The sequence below is a fragment of the Kryptolebias marmoratus genome, linkage group LG11 (assembly GCF_001649575.2).
Source record: "Kryptolebias marmoratus isolate JLee-2015 linkage group LG11, ASM164957v2, whole genome shotgun sequence".
NCBI lineage: Eukaryota > Metazoa > Chordata > Actinopteri > Cyprinodontiformes > Rivulidae > Kryptolebias > Kryptolebias marmoratus.
This window is the reverse complement of record NC_051440.1, coordinates 24,166,151-24,186,793: the sequence shown is the minus strand read 5'-3', so window position 1 is coordinate 24,186,793 and position 20,643 is coordinate 24,166,151. Positions and strand designations below refer to the sequence as shown.

The 20,643-nt window shown below is 37.7% G+C and overlaps 1 protein-coding gene across 2 annotated transcripts in view; it reads left to right on the top strand.

Annotated features, from left to right (window-relative positions):
• The first annotated feature begins 986 nt into the window (after positions 1–986).
• smpd3 (sphingomyelin phosphodiesterase 3) overlaps positions 987–20,643 on the top strand; it is a 61,347-nt gene continuing 41,690 nt past the window's right edge. For both annotated transcript variants that reach the window (XM_017434236.3, XM_017434234.3), the window contains exon 1: positions 987–1,211. The gene's annotated coding sequence lies outside the window, so the exon portion shown is untranslated. The remainder of the gene's footprint in view (positions 1,212–20,643) is intronic.

The window sequence follows — 20,643 nt, the reverse complement described above, 5'->3', positions numbered from 1 at the left end:
AAACCTTTTTAAGTTCTCATAATCCCTTAGCATTTATTCAATTTGTTTTTTATAGTTAGTTGTCAACTTAACTGGGCTGATTTTAATTAACTTGTTGAATAAATTGAGTTCAGGCATATCACTGTGTCTGTCTCAGTTAGATACATTTTCACTAATTTGATAAGTGTGACATAAAAAGATTTATTTATTTTTGCTGAAATGTCTAACTTGTGTAATTTAAATTGAAATAACTATGACAAATCATAATAAGAGAACATTATTTATCAATTAAAAGTTAGAGGTACTCATAACAAACTATGAAGTTATTAAAAAGTTATTCTGAACTATTTTAAAAGGTGCACTTTAAGAGAAGTTACTCCTGTAGTTTCCCAAATTTGTTGTTATGCAAATCCAAAATGCAGGTATGCACTCAATGTAAACACAGCACTTTTATTTATATATTTTACTCAACAAATCTGATCATAAATACCAAAAACATCAAAACTGCTGTTCCAAGGATGTTGCCATTGATCTATTATCAGTCACTTTTTTTTTTTCTATATAGGTAAACAGTTGGCAGTCTGTCACAAATGTTCCCTTTTAAATTTTTGATTTAAGGTCACTTTAACTATCAATATGAAGTTAAAAAAAAAGTGGAGTGTAATTTTTACTACATATTTTCATTTTGGCTGGTCTTTATGACATTGCACTGAGTAAACTTCCCATATAAAATAAACTTGAATCAATCCTAAATAGATTAGCTTATATTGACAATACTATAAATGACAAAATAAATGTTTCATTGTCTAAAACAGTCAAATTATAAATTAATTAAAATGCCAAAAAAAAACCGAGTATTTTTTTTTTTTTTTTTTTTTTTTTAGTACACGGTGCAACGTGGCCCCAGACGCTCCTCCTCCTCCCCCCTGAAGTGGGCGTGGCGTCCGCGGTCGCTAGGGGGAGGGATGGGCGTGGCGTCGTAGCTAGGCAGTGACGTCAGAGGGAGCTGTTCAAAGTGGTGTGGTGCTGAAGAGACAACTCCGCTCGCGCTCAGTCACACAGCCAGTGGCTCGCAGCTCGGTGGTTAGCTTGTTTCTCGGCTGCCGGCTGCTCCGTGAACGCTGGATTTCACCGCCTTAAAAAGTGTTTGTTTGTTTGTTTGTTTGTTTTAAACCGCTCGGAACCGTGGGAGGACAATAAAGCGAAGCCCACGTGGGAGAGATTTACAACAAGTAAGTGGCGTCTTTTTGCTTTGCCTCTGGTATGTGTCTGAAATCAGCAGCGTGGGGGATACGCTACACTTCTGGATTGGAAATGGTAATGAATCAAAACTGGTGCCTTTTTTCTTGTGGTTGTGTGTGTGGAGGAGAAGTCTGCAGTGTGTACCAGCCCGTGTGTGTGTTCTCTAGCCGCGCCTAAATCTTACCTTGTGCCTGTGGGGTGAAACATTTGACTCATATTTGCATAATGCACTAGTCAGACATGCTCACTCTCTCACACACACATGCATTCTGTTTTCTTTGCTTTTCCTCCCTGTGCTAAACCTTTCTTTGCACGTAGCTCCCTGTTTTTTTTACTCATTTCCAGCAGGTGGGATCTTACTGGGGGGAATGGTCTGTTAAGATTTCAGATGCTATCCCAGCTTGAGGCAGAAAGTGTCAGAGAATCTGATGAGGAGGAGGGTTTTCTTTAGGTGTGGCTTCCTCTCTCCACTTTTAATTCAATTTTCTTCTTTTTTTCCTTCTGCTTCTGTTTTCTTCTTTTTGCTTTTGTCACCATTTTTTCCTCCTTACTCCTGTTCTTTTGATATCCCCTCTTCACCCCCCTCTCCTCAAAAATTCATCTTTTGCTTCTCTCTCCATTCCACCGTTCCATCTCATCGTTTCCCCTTCCTCTCCTCTTACTTCATTTCCTTTCTAGTCACTTCCCTTCTGGTTTTCTCCCCCCCCCCCCCCCCCNATTCTCCCTTCTTTTCTCAGCTCTTTTGCCTTGGCTAAAAGAAAAAAAGAGTTCAGCCGATGAACTGTCACTCTTTTTGTTCGCATGCATAAAAAGCGAAGCGGGAGAAAATCAATTTTATTGTCAGTTTGATTTTGTTTGCTTCCCATGAAGAACACTAACTAAAATGACAGCTCCCTGTGACTCTGTGAAATCTTCTTTTTCTACTTTACTTTTTTTATCATCTTCCATCACACCAAAGCACATAAAAACATTAAAAAGGTTGTATTTTCTGATTTTCTCCTGTCCATTTTATGTCATCATGTAGTCACACGCTTCAATTTAAGGTCTAGCATTCCTTGAAGGAATGCACATCACCCATCACCTTTCATGTCAGTTTTAGAGTAAGAACATCTTAAATTGAGAAAGACTGGAGTTTAAGCTGTTTTGGTCAAACCTTGAAAATGACATTTTGCACAGTTGTATGCAATATTACAAAATCTGTTAGCACTCAAAGTACGTCTTTAATGAGACTCTCAGGTACTACCTCACCAAATTTGAGCTCAGTTTGTATAAAAGCATTTTTGTTGCCTAAGTTTGATCAGCTGTGGCAGCCATCTTGTTTTGGATTGACTCCAAAAGGTAATCACTCATAGAGGTACACCCAATTATTATGCTAACAGACAAAAAGGGTTGATGATTATAATTAATGCCAAAGTTTTAATCAAAGATGTTGTGCAATGTGTTGTGCCTAAATTATCTGTTGGGGACAGTGCTCAGCTACTACCACAACAAATTCTACCTCAATAATTGCCATATTGGCTGTGTTATAGTTATTTTTGAATTACAGTCAAATAAAATCTGTTCTGTGTTTCAGGATATATTCGAAAAGCCAAACAAACACACATACAGATACAAGCAAATACATAATTTCTCCTCCTTCTTCAAATATTATCAACTAATATATCTGATAGCTTCATTTGAAAAGATGCAACAACAGTTTAGTTGCATTTTTGTGTTGTTTTTAAGCTAATGATAAAAATAAACGTCCACGGGAGTGCTCGGACTGATATTATAACAAAGCTGCAACTGTTCTGCACAATAAATACTAAATCTGTTCCTCTCCATGTGGATTCAAATCTGGGCCTGTAGCCCAACTTGTTTTAACATTTTAACATTTATCTTCGTATTAAGTTAATCCTGTGCAATTAGTCAAAAATGTTCCTTTTGTTGCTGTGGATTATTTAATGTAGTCCCTGGCTTCATATCAACCCATCAGAGCAGCAGAAATATTCACAACATGCTTTAAACAGAATTTTGAGACTAACCTCTTCAGTCTTTCTGGCGTGACGTGTCCTCATTTACCAGCCTGATTGCTTAAATCACCTTCTGTTTAATATTTTTGTAATTAGAGCTGTGTTAGTCACAAGTCTCTCTGATGAGTGTCTGTTAATGTTTCAGTGTGTTGCTTTTTAAGTGTGACTCTCAAATGTGTATTTTTTTCAAATAAGTAGCTTCATTAAACTCAGTGGTTGCAGAGAGCTGCGATGATTAATATCTTGGAATGAGCCAGAAGGTGTAATAAGCTCTGCTTATTGGCTGTTTTAGGCTGCTTGTTCAAAATCAAGCAAGAAAATAGTCTTTCTTTTTTTACCCTGCAGATGAGGATCTCTCCTCAAAATAAAAGACCTTTCTGTTGTTAGAGGAAAAAGGTCAACCATCCTTTCTCCCTCTTTTCCTCCCCCTCCACTTTTTTCTGATCCATCCTTTACGTGTCCAGCACAACGGGTGTTTGACAGAACGGGCAGGTGGTTGAGCACCGGCAGGCAGGTGGGGGGTTTAGTGGGGGCACCAGTGACACCTGATAGTGGGGGATCTGGTTTCTCGACCTGTGAGCAGGTGCAGAGACATCAATGATACTTAAATGCATGTGATGTGAAGTCATGTTTGTTCCTAAAATGTTTCCAGGCAGGGGCTGAAAGTTTTCTTTTTCTTTCACAATGAAAGGAACAGTGTGTTTCCCGTCCATCTCATCTGTCTGCGTGGAAGTGCATCAAAGGGTACTGACTAACTCCTGGTGGGAGTGAAGTTTCAGGGTGTGGGGGATGGGGATGGGGGGGTGTAAACTGTTTAACTGTGTTTAATTTGCCTGCTGTTCTTCACAGAGAAGAGGCCAGAGTGGTAGCCAGATTGATATTATGGATGTTTGACTTTAATAATTAAAAAAACGAGTGAGAGAAATGAAGCTTTAAATGTTCCTTTGATAAAAATAAAAGTATTTAGTCATGGTTAAACCATGCTCACAGCTTTGAAGTTAAGGGATAGTTTGTACTTAATTTGGATGTGTGTTCAAGGCTGCACCACCTACCTGTGATTAATTAACGAGGAATTGAAGGCCTGACGTTCCTTGAAGTTGCATATCGCCCACTGCTTTTTATTTCAGAGATTTAAACTTACATCAGCTCTTTTTGAGAAATGATGGACTTATGACCATCTTGGTTGAACCTTGAAAACAGAATTATGTTCAGTCTCGTGATATTGCAATATCCCGTGTGATCTTGCACAATTTGTTATCACTTACAGTATGTGTTGTGAATGACTGTCAGCCTCTACCACCAAATCCTAACTTAATTTTAACTCAGTTTGAAAATCTGTTTTATACTTAATTTGTGTGTGTGTGTAAGGCCGCAACAATTAGCTGTGGTTAATCAATGAGTAAATAAACATTAAATCTGTGCTTATATAAAAATTTAATTCCTAATCTTCAATGAGGAGTGGAAAATATACTCATTAGCGTATGCTTGCCAAATCATTTACTCTACTATAATAAAAAGGTAAATATTTTGACTTTTGGGTTGTTAGTTTTAGTAAACAAGACATTTTATAACAACAAACTGGAAATTATAATGGCCATCAATATATTTTTATTTTAAATACCGTACATGTATTTTGTTTAGTGCAATATGAAATCAATTACAGATATCTGTTAATTAAAATAATTTGTTGCCTCTGTTATAGCATGGATTGCCTTTTCTCCTTCAAGAAAAGCTTGTCAGTTTGAGATTTATTAGCATGCAGAGTCATGTTAAGAGCAAACCTTCCACCACTTTTTGGCCTCGTCATAATCCTCCTCATCTTTTTTTTTCCTAACATGTAAGCTGAGACTTCACACTCGAGTGCATCTCTCTTGTTTCTCTCACCTCTCTTTGATGAGTGCTCTCACGTTGGCCTGAACAGTTTATTGTCACAGTCACTAACAGCACAATCAGATAAGAAGCTTGACTCAAAGTGCCCACACAGAGGTAATTAAGACGATCAGAGGTATGCCATTTTCTTTCTGTTTTTTCCAGTTTTATCTGAGAGCAGAAATCTTGTGCACACCTGTGCCGTGCCGGGCTGAGAGGTCTGCAGAGGAGATGAGAGGCTTGTTGTGGACAGTAGAGGTGGAGGTCTGCTGCTGTTTGAATCAGAAACTGCAAACCTTGAAGGATGTGTGATATTTGTTGTTAATTTCGAACCGGGAAGAGACAGAAATGGTGTGAAATATGGCTGCCCGTGGCTGATATTCTATTTTTGGAGACTTAACTGGCATCAGCACAGATACTTTCTCAGTTAGAGAGTATTTTGTCCTCTGTGACAAATATGTGTTACTGAAATGTAGTCCACAGTTTGTTGTGCAAAATTTTGAAAGCTGAACTTCACTTTGGACAAGATGTATTATTAAATCTTTCTTGCAGCTTTTTTTTTGAATAATTTTAAACAAGAAATATGTTCATGTTATTTCATCTTTTGATGTTTTTTTTATAGTTGTCATTGCAACTGTTCACAATAAAACGTTTTGTTGGACACAATCATTATAAAATATTTTAGGCTATTTTTGTCACATTTGGTAATTCAGTGGCTTTAATAAGTGAAATATATGTTAAATTCAGAAATAATCATTGCCTTGAAGAAGTAAAGTGTTAGGAATTAGTGTTAAACTCTGTGTGACAGATGTTTTTTAAACATGACAGAAAAAATCCAATCAAATCATTTAAGAATCTGAGAAAACAAAAATCAAAACCTGCTCTTGCTTCTTGAGTTGAGGTCTCACTGGCTGACAGGGATTATTGTCAGGTCTCAAAAGGTTTGGACAGCGGAGTCAGGATTCAGCAGCGTCAGCGTAAAAATCCTGTCCTTACAGCTGGCTCCAGCTTGTCAGTCAAACAGAAGCTTTTAGCAGAACAGTAGACATTTACACACAGACAGAAACAAATGCACTAATGCATTCATTTCAACTGTTACTACTGAGTGAAACAGAGTGATTTTCCTGCCCAGACACGAGAAAGCCTCACTTTGTTTCTTACATTAGAGCAGAAGTGAGTGTCTGACAGCAGCTGTAATTGCTTCCTACATACATTTGCAGCTTATGATGAACACAATAACTGCAGGTTAGTTTGAGTTTGTTTTGAATTTGCAGAATGTCAGAAGTCTGATTTTCTCTGCCTGTCAAACCCATCACGTGGTGATTGGACTTCTGTTGGCTCCAGCATGGAGCAGTTCAGACAGGCTGTCATAGAGCCTTTTGGATGAACTCATTTATTGGACTGTCATCCTGACTCTGTGTCTTTGGTCGGAGTGGCTCACTTATAACTATATTGAGCCAGTATGAAGCTTTGTAATGGTTGTGAATGACAATTGTATCTCAGAAGGCTGAACTGAAACCCACTTGTTTCCCTACAAATCATACACGCTTTCAAGTCAAAGTCTTCAAAAGTTTTTGTCACTTTTTTTGAAAAAAAAAGTCACCCGAGGAGTCTGAAAACCTGCTAAAGTTTTCAGATCTAAAGCAACAAGGACGCTAAGTTGGCAACACATTGGTATAGACATGCCAATAGCACTTAGAGGCTGGTGAATTTATCACTCTGCTTGGACTTGAGTAAACCTTTGCACTGATCAGGCAGACCGATGCATTTCTAGCCTCAGCAGCATCAGCAGGCATACATTTGAGCAGTAACACAAACGTTTAGCTGAGAAAACAGCAACAAACTAAACAAACAATCTCACACAAAATGGTTGTTTTTTTTATATTAAAAAGTGTTCTTTCAGACCAGCATATCATATCTAAGTAAGAGTTGTTTCATAAGCCTGAAATAATATGAAATTAGCTCTTGTTTGGCTAGCCATCAACCTAGCATGGATGAAGACTTTTGCCCTTTTCTTCATCCTTTGTGCTCTGTGACTGATAAGGTGCTAACTACTGATAACTATTTTACAGACCATCACTTTAAAAGTGACAAGACTATCCTTTTAGGCTTTATTAAAATGCATTAATTGAAAACACAGCCTGGTGTCACTCTGGCTGTAACAGATGCTTTTTGTCTGAGTTACTTTTTTTGCGTTTAAAAAAAGCCCACGATTTTTCAGTTTGGCCTCACAGTTATAACTGACTGACCGAGTGTATTGTCAGGCTGAAATTTTAAAAATACATCTAGTTCAAGGTTTTTTTGAGATGTAACTCAAGGTTGTGGAGTAAAGACACCCTGAGATAAAACATGTAGGTGATCTTTAACAGTCAGCATAGAATATACTTATGGTAAAATGAGAAAGAGCCCTCGTTAGACCCTGTAGAGCTGATTAAAGACCAGTCTCTCTTCCACCCTTTTCCCTCTTCTCCTCTCTGTGATTTTTTCCAAATCTGAATGGGCTCCATCTTTTCACTCTGCCTTTATGTGGGCCCTGTCCTCCTCGTCTCTGTCTCGCTGCCCTCTCATCACTCTTGTGTGGCCGCCATCCTCCCGTCTTCTCTGTATCCTCCATCTGTCTATCTGTTCCCTGCATCCATGCTGGCAAGTCTGTGTGCCAGCATGGCAGCATGGGTGGGATGTCTGCTAAACTCCACTGCTTCCACTTGTATGTTGTCCAGTGATGAAGAAAAACTCCAATTCTGAGCCAATGGACACTTCCTGACACTCTTGGGGTTTCTTTCTTGTTCCATCCAGCTCCCTGAAAGCAGTGAATTCTTACAAAATTTAACTCTAAACTTTTTGTTCTTACATAAAAAGACAGAATTAAAGATTTATTGAATACTTACTTGTTACTTACAGGATACATACCTGGTACATACCAGGGTGTATTATGTATTGCTAAAAGTTCTGCATCATCCAACAAATTCTCCTACTACCATAAGAATTTGTATGTTAAAAAAAACCTACGTTTTGTTTTAGTATTCAAATCACACCACATTATTAAAACATAATTGTCACTTACAGGTTGGGTTTAGGCAATAACAGTACTTGATTAGGGTTAGTAAAGTGAATTATTTCTAAATTAGACTACATCATTTTTACTATGCAACTGTAATACAATGAACGCCCTGTTGTTAGATGCCTTATTAACACAAAAACAGAACACTGTTGCAGCTATAATATGTTAAAACAAGAGATTTGTCTGTCTATTTTAGGTATGTTTACCTACACAATCACTTTTGGTTTAAAGCCCTATAATAAGAAGACTGAAAAATCAGATTTATAAAAAGGTAATGCTTGGTTTAACAATATCAAAAACCTTGGCCTTGGATCTTTTCATTAGTGATCATCATTTCAATCTCCTGATGAACATGTTCCACTGAACGAAGCCTGGAAATTAAAAGTTAACAAGAATAAAAGGGTTTTTCTTCAAAGCACCTTGTGATAAAAGTTGCAGTAAATTCCTGCCTCATGAGCATTTGCAGGAATTCATCTTTTTTTAGAAGGGAAAAAAAGATTTAAAGATTCTTGCAGCTTTAAAGTCTCAAATCACTGTCATAAAGTTAAATTAGGTTGGCCCAATTAGCCCAAAATTAGAGACACGGGTAAGTGTTTCACAGTTCATCAATCAATTGTTCTGATGAGTTTCCTCTGGTTTAAAACCACCCCCTAATGGCGTGAAACTGCTGGCACAGAACCATTTCCCACCTGAATCATCTTTTTAGGGTGGCTGGCTTGTAGAGCTCTTGTATTCCTTTTCAGAAAATAAAACATGACAGAGGTCATGAGATGTCCCAGAATGAGAGTGGGCGATAGCTGCAACACAGCTCTGAAAATGTAACTGTGTAAAAAAACATGCTGAGAAAGACAGAATCAGAGCAGCCTGCAAAGCATCTTTTTTTTCTGGAAGGTCCTTGGTATACAGTGGTTTTTCTTTCATTGCATCTTATACAGCATCAGTGGAAATTTAAGGTACATTATAAGGCTCTAAAGAGGGGATGCCAGACAGCCTACCCAAGGTCACCAGTCTGCTGCAGGGACGATGATTTAGCACACACACACACATCACAAACACACATTAACCTCACTTGTGCTCTATGACACATAGAGGAGATTATATAAATCGACTCGTGTGTCTCACACACACACAGACTCTTCTGTTCAGTGTGTGTTATAAATCGCTCTGTTGCCATGATCTGAAATCCAATTGTGGAATAAAGTGGAGTGCAGAAATGGTACTGGAACCATTTATTGAATTGGTGTTCTTCCAGTCCTTGTTACCATGCTGCCTTTCAGTACCCTGTAATTTTTATCACCAAAACCCTGTCAAACAACCTTTTTTTACAAATAGACAACTTTTCAATGGAGGTCAGGGGAGCCGTGGCCATCCATAGAAATTTTCTGCTCATCCCACCGCCTCCCCTCTGGCCAGACAGTCTTATATACATACAATGCCCTGCTGTATTTGTTTAAATACTGTGACTTGTTTTCATCACAACACAGTGTTTTGAGCGGTAAGCTCAATTATGTACAAAATTTTCCCACGTTCTGCGTAGTCTTTGAACTACTCACGACTCACTGAGGATGGAACAAGAGCAGGAGTTAAACAGTAGTCAGGATTCAGTTTTACTGTGTGTTTCTTTTTGTATTTAGTGTTTCTGGTTTCTTTTGGTTTGGGTTTATTGTTGTCTTCGCGTTTTGTCCTGTTCTCTGTGCCTCTGTTTGTGCTAATTAAACCAATGGAAGTTCTTATTTCCTTCTGGCATGAGAGCTTCAACATCTTAACAAAAAATTACAAATAGATCAATATAAGTTCTCTTCAACCAACATCTCAAACCTCTTATAATGTAATTTTTCTGCCTGTTGGCTCACATGTAACACTAGGTGATAAATAATAGTTGGGGAACAGGATGTGTGAGAGAGGAGTCTTCTATTTAATGTTTTATTCAAACTATTGGTGCTTTAAAAACAGTTGGTAAGTTACAAAGCCTTTTCAAGGTTAGTTTGTTAATATTTAAATGCGAGCAGGCACGCTTAAATCAGTTACATAAGTGAAGCTCATGCAGGGCAGGAAGGATTGTTGGGTCTCCTTTCAGAGATTCAACCCTGAGTCCCTGATTTTTCATGCAGGAGTCTGATATTCTCCCATGCACAGTTTTTGGTCCTCAAACCTGGACAAATCTGGACTCATCCTCCTCCTCCACTTTGTTTAATAATCACCAAAAACAAGCATCACCAGTGCAAGTACATTGAGCACAAACAAACATGAGAGCTACATGTAAACGTGAGCAGTTTCACAATGCCAATGTCTCAATCTAGGTCAAATAACATCAGGAAGCATTTGTTTACAACTATTGTTTGATTGTAAAACTGAATGTTCTCCAAAGGGACACATGCAAACAGTATGTTAACAAAGAATGTAGACAGATTTGATGCACATAAAATTGCACGAATAGATGAGTAAAAACATAATTTTCAACATAAGAATATGCCTAATTATGGATTAGGATCATATTGTTCTATTAGTGTGACTGAATGTGTTGAACAGGATTCGATGGAGCATCTACACTGATCAAATTGGGCCTTTTAAAGACATTTACAGAAAGAAACAGTTCCTTTTTAAATCCTATCTGAATGAGATTGGCTGAATGATATTTACTCTGGATTATGATCTATTTGTTGAAATATGTGCATCACACCAGAGCAGCGTTCGGAGTGGACAGCTGTGTGGTGTGTGTTTGGGGGCATGGAGAGGTTTGGTTGCCTGCCTGCCTGCTGTTGGCAGGTCAGTGTGGACAGACTGTGTGAAGAGGGAGAGATTATGTTTCCATGACTGGTTACCTCTGCTGAGAGGCTGCAGAGAGCAGGATTTAGGTTTGGTTCGTTTAATCTTTTAGTCTGAGGTTTATATTTGGAATCTGTGTGAGTGTGTGGGTGTTGTCAGTCATCAATGCTGTTAACTGATGAAATTACAGAATCCTGCTTCATGCAGAGTTTTAGCATTATTGACTGATAATCTGTTGCAGTTCTTTTGCATTCTGTAAAAACATTAAAAAGTCACGTTAGCTGCAGCTGTAGTCGTATATCTTCTGCAGAAGTCCTAACCTCTCTTCCTGGGTGGAGTCCTATGTGGTGGAGTTGAGGCATATTGTTTATATATGCATGGGGACACAGTAGCACACTGGTAACTATAGCAGCAAACTGAAATGAGTGAATGTGGAACATGCATTCAGTCTCTCATTACCTGCATAAACTACAGACCATGTTATGACCAAAATGAGGGAGTCTGTAGTTAGCAGAAAGGGGTGGGGTGCAGCCCTATGTGGTAATTAGCGAGGTGATGAGGTTAAAGATGACATGGAAGCAGGTCGGGCTGTGGCTCTGTGCTTAATGTTAACCTGATTTTCAACTTCCTCCACATTCTGCTATTTTCAGCCTGCCATGTGGTAGACTGAAAGTCTTTGTTTTGCTGAATGGACTGAGAACACCGCATTACAGATAGAACCTGCCCATCTGGCAAAGCGGACACTGGTGGTGCGAACAGACATGTGACAGATTTGAAATAAACCAGGTTCTTTTGGTTAGATGCTCAGTCTTTCAGGATTCAGACATTGTTGCATCAGGACCTGGAAGATTGCTCTTTTTTGACCTCAAAACCACAAAAGGACAAAAACCTTTTAAGGAACTTTTCCCTCATTTCCATGTTGAGTGCTTTCTGTAAGCATTTCATAGCTGTCATTTATAAAAACTGTTGAACCAGAAACACTATATTTGTTTGTTATCCTTCAACACAAAAGCAGAGCTGGGAAGGAAATCCTGCAAACAGATGAACCAATAAAAAGTCTAAACTGAGACTGGCAGCTTTAAATTCTGTTAAAACCACAATCAGTTTGAGTTATAACCAATTTTAGGATGCAGATTTTTGATTCAGAAACTGACCAAATTGGCTAATATTTGAAAGTATCATTATCAAAAAGCTGAGGAAATCCTTTTGTCGTTTGAAAAGTTTCTGCTTAAGTTGAGGTTCATTGTAAAAACCTGAATAAACACTTCGTGAATTCTCATTAAAGACTTAATAAACACAAAAATAAGAATCATCACGTCCTAGTTCTGCTTCTGTAGCAAACTCTTATTTCCCCCAACTGATCTGTAGCATCTGGTAAACTCTCACAAGGAAAGAAGAATAATAGTAATAAAACATTATTCTGCTATTATTTCTTTTCTTAACAGCTCAAAAAACGGAGATTTGTGCATTTTTCACAATCTGTTAAAAATAAACTTACCTATCCTCTAAATATGTTTGTCATTGTTAAAAAAACATTTTAAACAAGAGCTCAAAGAGATTTTTTATAAGTTTATAATTAAAAAAAGCATTTTTATTGTCTTTTACAATAATAATTTTTAGATACATCTGTTTTTCTCCTGTTTTTGTCTGTGGTGATGAAAAGCACTGCAGAGCCGTCAGATCACAATAATAAAAGTGATATGTTGACTTAAATCCAAACAACAGTCTGTCAGTGACTGCCTTATCAAACTGTCAGCAATTTTAACGAAAATCTGAGCTAAATAAGTAGCAGCTCTGAGTGTGTGCCTCAGTTTATGCTGTCATCTTGAATAAGCGTTTGTTCCTCCAGTGATAACACAGTGACATAAATTGAATGAATTATTGCTTTTTTTCACGTGTTCTTGATCAGACAGAAAATCCTCTCAGTGATCACAAAGCTTCACAAACAGCTTAAACTTAAAAGCACCATTATAAAGAATTTCTACAGCTCAATACCCATCAATTCAACAATTTAATGAATAATTTACAGTGTTGCCATTATAAATGTGAAAGATCATTAACGCTTTTATGAATGATGCCTCAGTCGTTTCGTGAGTTTTTGTGGTTGGTTTTGTATAAGTTAAAGGATTTTTTTCTGTAAAACAATCAACACTGATGAAGACAAAACAAAAGAGACAGCAAATGAAATTACATAAATTCCTTTTGATAGCATTAGCATTCAAAATGTACCAAAGTAATCCGGTACATTTGCATCACAAACCAAATTTTGCCAGCTAATAGAAAGCAACAATCTCTATTATATGCCAATACCATTAATGAGCATGAGAGTTACTTTTGTATATTTTCAGTACTTTTTCATTCACATTGGTTTTGGATACTGAGCTCCAAGAGGCAGCAGGTTCATGGACAGATTTCTTCCAAACTGGAGGACATCTCCAAACCTCCTGACATGAACGTCCTTTAACGAGCACGCATTAAGCAAAAACGAGTGTCCAGACTAAAAAAGAGAAAAATAATCTGCAGATTGAGTTAATATTGGTATTGCTTCAATGGTCCCGGTGCACAAACTTAGTGCAGAACATGTAATTACTGCTAAAATGCTAAGATCATATAGAGGAGTTTTTTATAAAAGGTTTGATTGGGGAATATGCTCCATAATTCCCAGCATTATAAACGTTTTTGTTAAACAGAGGCCAGAAACAGTACATGTTAATGTGCTAAAATGCAGAGGAAAATGATCTAATTAAAACGGAAAAGTAAAACCCATGTTCATCACACTTTAGTTTTCATTAGGTCAAAAACATAAATAGTTGATAGAATAAAGACGTTCAGTTCTCAGCTGCACACAAGTCCATCAATAAGTTAGTGAAAGCTATGAATTCTCTGTTTCTGTTAACATCAACACCTAATTTCCTTTGAGGATTACAAAGCCTCCCAAGATTCATAATTCAGAATGACTTAATGGGTCCCAGAGGGAAGTGTGTATTAGAAATAAAGCAGGAAATAAAGCAAGCGTATAAAAATTAAACAGCTTTAGTGCTTCAGGGGTCTCCGCAAACTGCCGAGCCACACATTTAACATTTGCAAAGAGAGAAAGTGCTTTCTGTATCCAGAGAAACCAAATGATGATCATTTTAGGAGTGTCTGCTCCTGTGTTACATAACTATCATAAAAACTGCAATCTACAGCCGAATGTCCACAGACTTGTCATGTTTCAGAATAATGTGCTGAAAAATTAGAAAAAGCTGCTCAGAAGATAATAGAGACCATTAGTCTGCAGCTCAGCCTTTGATACTCATCAGTTTAAAACAAAAGCATCAAAGAATGACTCATTACGAACTGCAACACAGAACAGAAAAAAAACTATTTAGTGTAAACTTTATGTTTATTTTGTACAAATACAACAAACAAACTTAGTTTTAGAAACAGAGATGGTAAAAGTCAAAGCTTTCTTGTAAAACGTGTGGTCTGTACTTTACATACATTGTTAGCTTGCTATTATCTTTCAAGCCAAAAACTCTATATATAACATAAAGGCCACAGCTCCCATATTATATTAGATGTTTTCATATTTATTTTATTTTCAATAAAGAAGCATTTCATTACAACAGGATGCTAATGCAAAACAATAATGATTTCTACATGGTTGGTAATGCGTAGAAATGTGGAAAAAGTCTCTTTTTCTCTGTCTCATCCAAACACTTACCTGTGTTTGCCTTGGTCCGGACTTCGGGCTGTTGCCATAGCAACCTTCATCACACTCGGTGAGGGCGACAACAAGCGAGCGGTCATTTACTGCTGTCTTCTCTCAACATTCGCAGACTACTCTCCTATTTCTCCTCCCTCCTTTTTTTAATTTGTTCTGATCCCTCAGAGCGTTTCTACAAACTTTACTGTATAATAAAGTCAACGCGCCACAGATAAATGTGTGTTTTCTTGTTTTTTTTTTTAAGCTCGTGAACAGAAAAGTCACCACAGAAATCATCCTGAGAGTGATAGCTGTAGACTGCTGTCCAGAGGGATTGAAACATTCAAGACAGAAGATGGCATGACTGAAATATGCAACAATGCTTATAACAAGTCACATGTTGGATAAATAATAAATAGGACAGGAAGAGGTTTTTGTTGTCAAGGGAAAACTCAGCACAGGCAGTGAGGGCAGCATGCAGGGAAGCAGTGATGTGGTGTGCTTATATAAATATATAAATGTGCTCAAACTATGTATGAATTATTTTTGTAGTGTTTTTTTTAATGTATTTATTTTATTTGAAAGGGTCTGCATGCCTCCAACGTTTCATAAAAGTTCTTCACAGTGTTTCTCACCTGTTCACACACAACAATTGTGGTGGCCAAGGACACTTTGGCATGTGGAAGGATATAAAGCAACCAACCAATACTGAACATTTTATGCATCTGTTCTTTTGCTGCTTGCACAGTTTCTGTCTTCCCTTTCTTCTTCCATTCAAAGCCATCTGCCTTTCTAATTCGGCTTCAGAGACATCTGCTTGTGCTGGTTTGTCTTTAGCAAAGATCTTTTTTTTTGTAGCACAGTGAGAGTTCAATTTCTTCCTTTTTATGTTTCCCAGAGAAAAATCTGCATTTAGTACTAGTTTGAAATGAAAAACAGCTTGGTCTCAGTGTGAAACTTCCACTTTTTTTTTAAACTGAGGCAGAGGAAAGCAGTGCTCATTTCACTTTGTTTGGAAGACAAGATTCTGAGTAGAGATAAGAAGGCAAACTGCTGCCTGAACAACTTAAAAAACGATGAATGGAAATCGTTCGGTATTTAGGATCCAGTGTTAAAAGATTGTGCTGTAAATCCAGGAAGGTAAAGAAGAGCGAAGTCTCTCAAGTGTCCATTTTGTAAATGAAAATGTAAAATTGATCCCATGTCATACACTCCATACATGCAAGACATTCTGCACAGAAAACACAAATAAGGATTCATACACTCCTGTCTGTTTTGCCCTAATCACTGGGCTTCTCTCTATGAATGACTAACTAATCAATATGAAACCATTTATTTATAAAAACCTGCATATTTGAACACAACTTTTATAAATATAATTGGTGCAGTCTAAGCAATGCAAAACGTTACCATCTAAGGAAGCCGTCTCTTGCATCTCATGCAGTAAGTTTGATGTATTTTTTGTTAACAGTAGCTGGTTGTAAAGTATAATTTCTCAGGATGATTTTACATATTGAGCCCAGTGAAGCTGCTATTTCCCTTCAGCTTAAGTGGTTTCACTGTAACATAAAGCCATATTCAGAAATGCTGGCTGAATGCATCCTTTACTAAATAAAACTGGGTTTTATGATTGACATGTCTGATTACTGAGCTTACAAAAATTTACAAAAAAGAACATGAAAATTCATTGAAGATGGTAAATATTATCCCCTCTGTCTGCAGTTTTGCCCCTGAATGGGGACACATTTATTGAGCATAAACATGAAATAATCTGGAATGTTACGGCATTGATCCAAAATCAATAAAATAAAACGTGTGTGAATGTTTGTGTAGCTTCCCGGGGAGCTCGTGGATGCATGATACCTTTCTGTTGTATGACTAAAAGTGAAACTGATGTGTTTTGACAGCATTGGCCATCTGTCTGTTTGCTGCTAATAAATTTATAACAGATCAGCACTGTGCAAGTTAAACAGCTTTTTTCTGCATTCAGGTCACAGAGCAGAGTACAGTGTTGCTGCACAGACAAGTGGTTTATTTATTTCATTTTATCTTGATTTGTAGTGTGCCTGTGCAGTAGTTTTGACCATAGTGTGTGTTTGCTTCTGTGTCTTGCTGTCTTATAGTGAGTTGTCTTTATGGATTGTACAAAAGCTAACATAGGGGGGAGGAGACAAAGGTCAGAGGTCAGTGGAACACAGAACAGGCGATCGAAAATAGAAGCAGAGGTGCAAATGAAATGTGTAAAACCATCTCTCCAGAGGCTCGTGTTGTTTTTCCCTCCAGATATTTGCCCATCAGCTGCTCTGCTGGCAACACTGACTACAATCTACATATGCTGTTTTCCTGCACACACAGAGCTATTCTCTTCTCGTCTGCATGTGTAATGATTTTACAGAAAACACCCAGAAGACCCCTTTTTTAGAGCGTTAATTAAGTCTTTTTTGCTCACATTTTAATAAGTTTTACGCTTTTTATATTTTTGCTTTATTTGAAGAGACTGTGTTATGAAACTAAAGGTTTGAGGAAAATGCAGCATATCTAAGCTTCTCAGTGTCGGGTTTTGTTTTTTTTGGTGTTTTAGTTTATTGTTTTTATTGTCTTCATGTTTTCTGTTCAGGTGTCTTTGTCTTGATTTGGTTTTTGTTCTTCATCTCCTTGTGTGTTGTCACTATTCACTCCTCCCCAGTCACGCTTTGGTCTTCCTGCCACGCCCAAGTCTTGTTAATTGCTTCACCTGTGCCCACTTTCCAATCACCTCTTCTGTTTAAAAACCCGGTTATCTTCTCCACACTCCGCTGGTTTGTTGTTCTTGGTTCCCTGCTGTTTCATCGTTGCTTCGTGTTTTGCCATATTTGGATTTTGTTACGTGTAGTTTTGCTGCCTCGTCAAGCGTTTTGTTTTTTGTTTATCTTTAATTTTAAAATAAGTTAGTTTCTCACCGAGATGAGTCTGCACTCTGGGTTCACCTCCTTCTCCCCGGTACCTGACACTCAGATCTTTCTTGCACTAAGTTTATTTCAAGAATATTCTCAGCTGTTTCTATGAAGCAAATTTGTTTTTGTTTTATTTTTGCACAAGTGTTTCTTGTTGTATTGTGCATTACAGAGTCACACTGACACCCATCAGTTTCCAGTATTGATCCACTCCAAATCAGACAAAGCTGAACAAACACAGCAGCAGCTCTGAATACATTCACACATCCTTGCAAATGTAAACACACAGCCGGTAGATAAAACACACGAATTGTTGCCCTGAGCCTGAATGCTGCCTTCTCTGAGCATGCACAAAGGACTTCTGGGTAATTGTGATTTTAATCTGCTGAACGCAGCAGATAGAAATATGCCGGTCGAGCTTGAATGGGTTGTGTTGTCTTATAATGATTGTCAAATGGGCACGCCGGCAGAGATAATGATTGTTGAGACATAAATGATGGAAGGCATCAGGACTTTGTTATTCCAACTCTAAATAGGAGGCCCTTTACTGTTGTTTGAAAGTAATGCCTAACTCCACTCTGATGCCAATTAGTGGCAAACAGAGTTCAGACTGAGCAAAGTACAAAAACAATCATTATTGATCTGCCCTCGCTTTCTCTCAACTTTTTATTCATCTCTCACTTTCTTACAGCTTTGTGAAAAACCTTTTTCCACTGAGGCTGAGAAGAAGTAAAAGAATAAGATCATTTGCTTCTGTGATTTCTCCTAACAGATATCAGTGGAAGAAGATTGTTGAAGGGCAGGGATGTGAAGTCTCTGACAAAAGGTTACATAGGCTAAAATGAATACTTGAATCTGAAACCCAATTTGTACAGTTTTCAAAGAAGCCCGTGGAACTGCATCCAAGAAGCAGTTTAAGGCAGACTGAAATCAAACTGCTCGTTCAGTTTCTTCAGAGGCAGCACTAAAATAGAGCTGAAAATTGCAGAGGTTCTGTCTCTCTGAAGCAAAGTGGAAAACTGGCTCCAACATTTTCTCCACGTTTAAAGATCAGGTGCAGAGTTTACCTGATCCTTGATCAGTTTATACTGTGATTAAACTCTGCGTGAGAAGGAAGATTTCAGTCTCACTTCACTCATAAATGTTTGGGTTGCAGCTTTCTCGCTGACTTGACATAAAAAGCGAGTTTGATGGGATTGGATAAAGTAAAAAATCTGATTTCAGCTGTTATCGGTTGTCTCGACAGCTTCAGACTCTTCACTTTAAAAACTAGCTCATTCCTTTTGAGGGACATATTGTAGACAAGTGTATCATCTGTATGAAGATCACTGTCTGCCAGCATGCGGCGAAGCAGAACAAAAGGTTTAATCTGTCAAAGCCTCAGTAAAAGACACAGTAGACTAACTCTCACACTGGAAAGAATATTTATACATTACCAATTGGCAGAAGACAGTAAATCACTTCATTTTATAATTGTGTGAATGCTCAGTCAGTGTTTGCACTATTGTTTTCCTGTTTATAGTTTCTTTTGTATGTTTTTTAGACTCAAACTACTTAGCTGCAGTTTTGCAAATTTTAGCTTTAAGCTTCTGTTTTGTTAATTTCACGTCTGTTCTGCCTTAACAAGCCAGTTTATGCAAAGTCATTTACACTGCATTTTTGCAGAAAATGCTATTTTTCTAAATGTTCCAAATTATTTTATTTTAATTCAAAGTTTAAAACCTGTAAATTATACAGTTAGGTAACCAGGAAATGCTGTCAAATGGCAGAATTGTCTGGCTTTCTTTAAAGTTCTGTGATAAAATTGTGTTATGCTTGAAGTATAAAGATAATACTTTAAGCATCTGGAATCATAATAACATTTGGGCATATTTGTTAGTAATATACAGTAAATGTGTCTTTCGGTGCAAAAAGAATTGTCTTCATTTTGTTTATCTTTGTCTCAGTTGGTACAACAAAAGTCCCACCAGTTGCATCTTCCTCTAGGTTTGACTTTTGAGTCAGACATCGTGGCCTCAGCGCCAGGCGGCACAAAAATATAACCGCGTAAGGTAAAAAGTCTCCGTTATACCAACAAGTCAGTGGCTGTCATACACAACGTGGCTGGTTTTTAAATCAAAAGCAGGTTAATGGCTCTAATAGCAACCTTTGTGTTACATAAAAAGCCCAGAGGTGAGGTCGTGCTGCCCTGCAGAGCAATTTATTAGATCAGGTACAGGAAAGAGGGTCGCTAAATGTGGGAGAGAGCCCGGCTGAGAGATGAAGGAGACGACATGAAAAGAAAGGTCACAGGTTGGAATCAAAGCTGGAATGTCACTCAGTTAAAGGAACATTTCAACAATGTTTCAACCCATTTACTTCAAATTATTTATACTTAATGCCACAGCAGATTGTTTCTTATATTTTCATGCAATTATCTCCATCATCCATCACAGCGAATCTCAAATGACCTTTTTATCACCTGCTGCCAAACGGCAAAGGCGAACAATGATGGTTCGTGTCTGTCTGTTACCAAAATATCTCACAAACCACTGAACAGGCTTTAATAAAACTGTACATGTACCATTTATCAACTTCTGGAGTAAACTCATTTCAAGATTGCCACCTCAGCCAGCTGACTAAAAAACACAAAAATGTCATAACTCTGTCAGTTTTACAGGTATTGACCTAAAATTTGGTGTGGTTGTAGCTCAGTGCATATTCTAAATGTTACCAGATTGTCCAAGATGTACATACATATGTCTATTTTACACTGTTTTCTCAGCTGAATAACATCCATATTGCTCAGTATAATGGCATGCACTGTAGTTGCTCATTGGGTCCTTACGCTGATCAGCTGTGTTTTGTTATCCTCTCTGTCTAAACCAAAAACAACAACAACAAGGCAGTAGACATGAGTGGTTACTAAATCAAAGATGGCATGTCTTTTTCTGGCAGGAAAAGAAGATATCTCCATCAGCCAGATTAGAGAGGAAGACCTGTCAATTAAAGAAAACAAACTACTTCTGGTGTTTCTGACGATCAGTTGTAAGATACTTCTGTGCCGTGTGTGTTCAGCAACACAGACATTGTTTAGTTGAGAAAACAAGGACA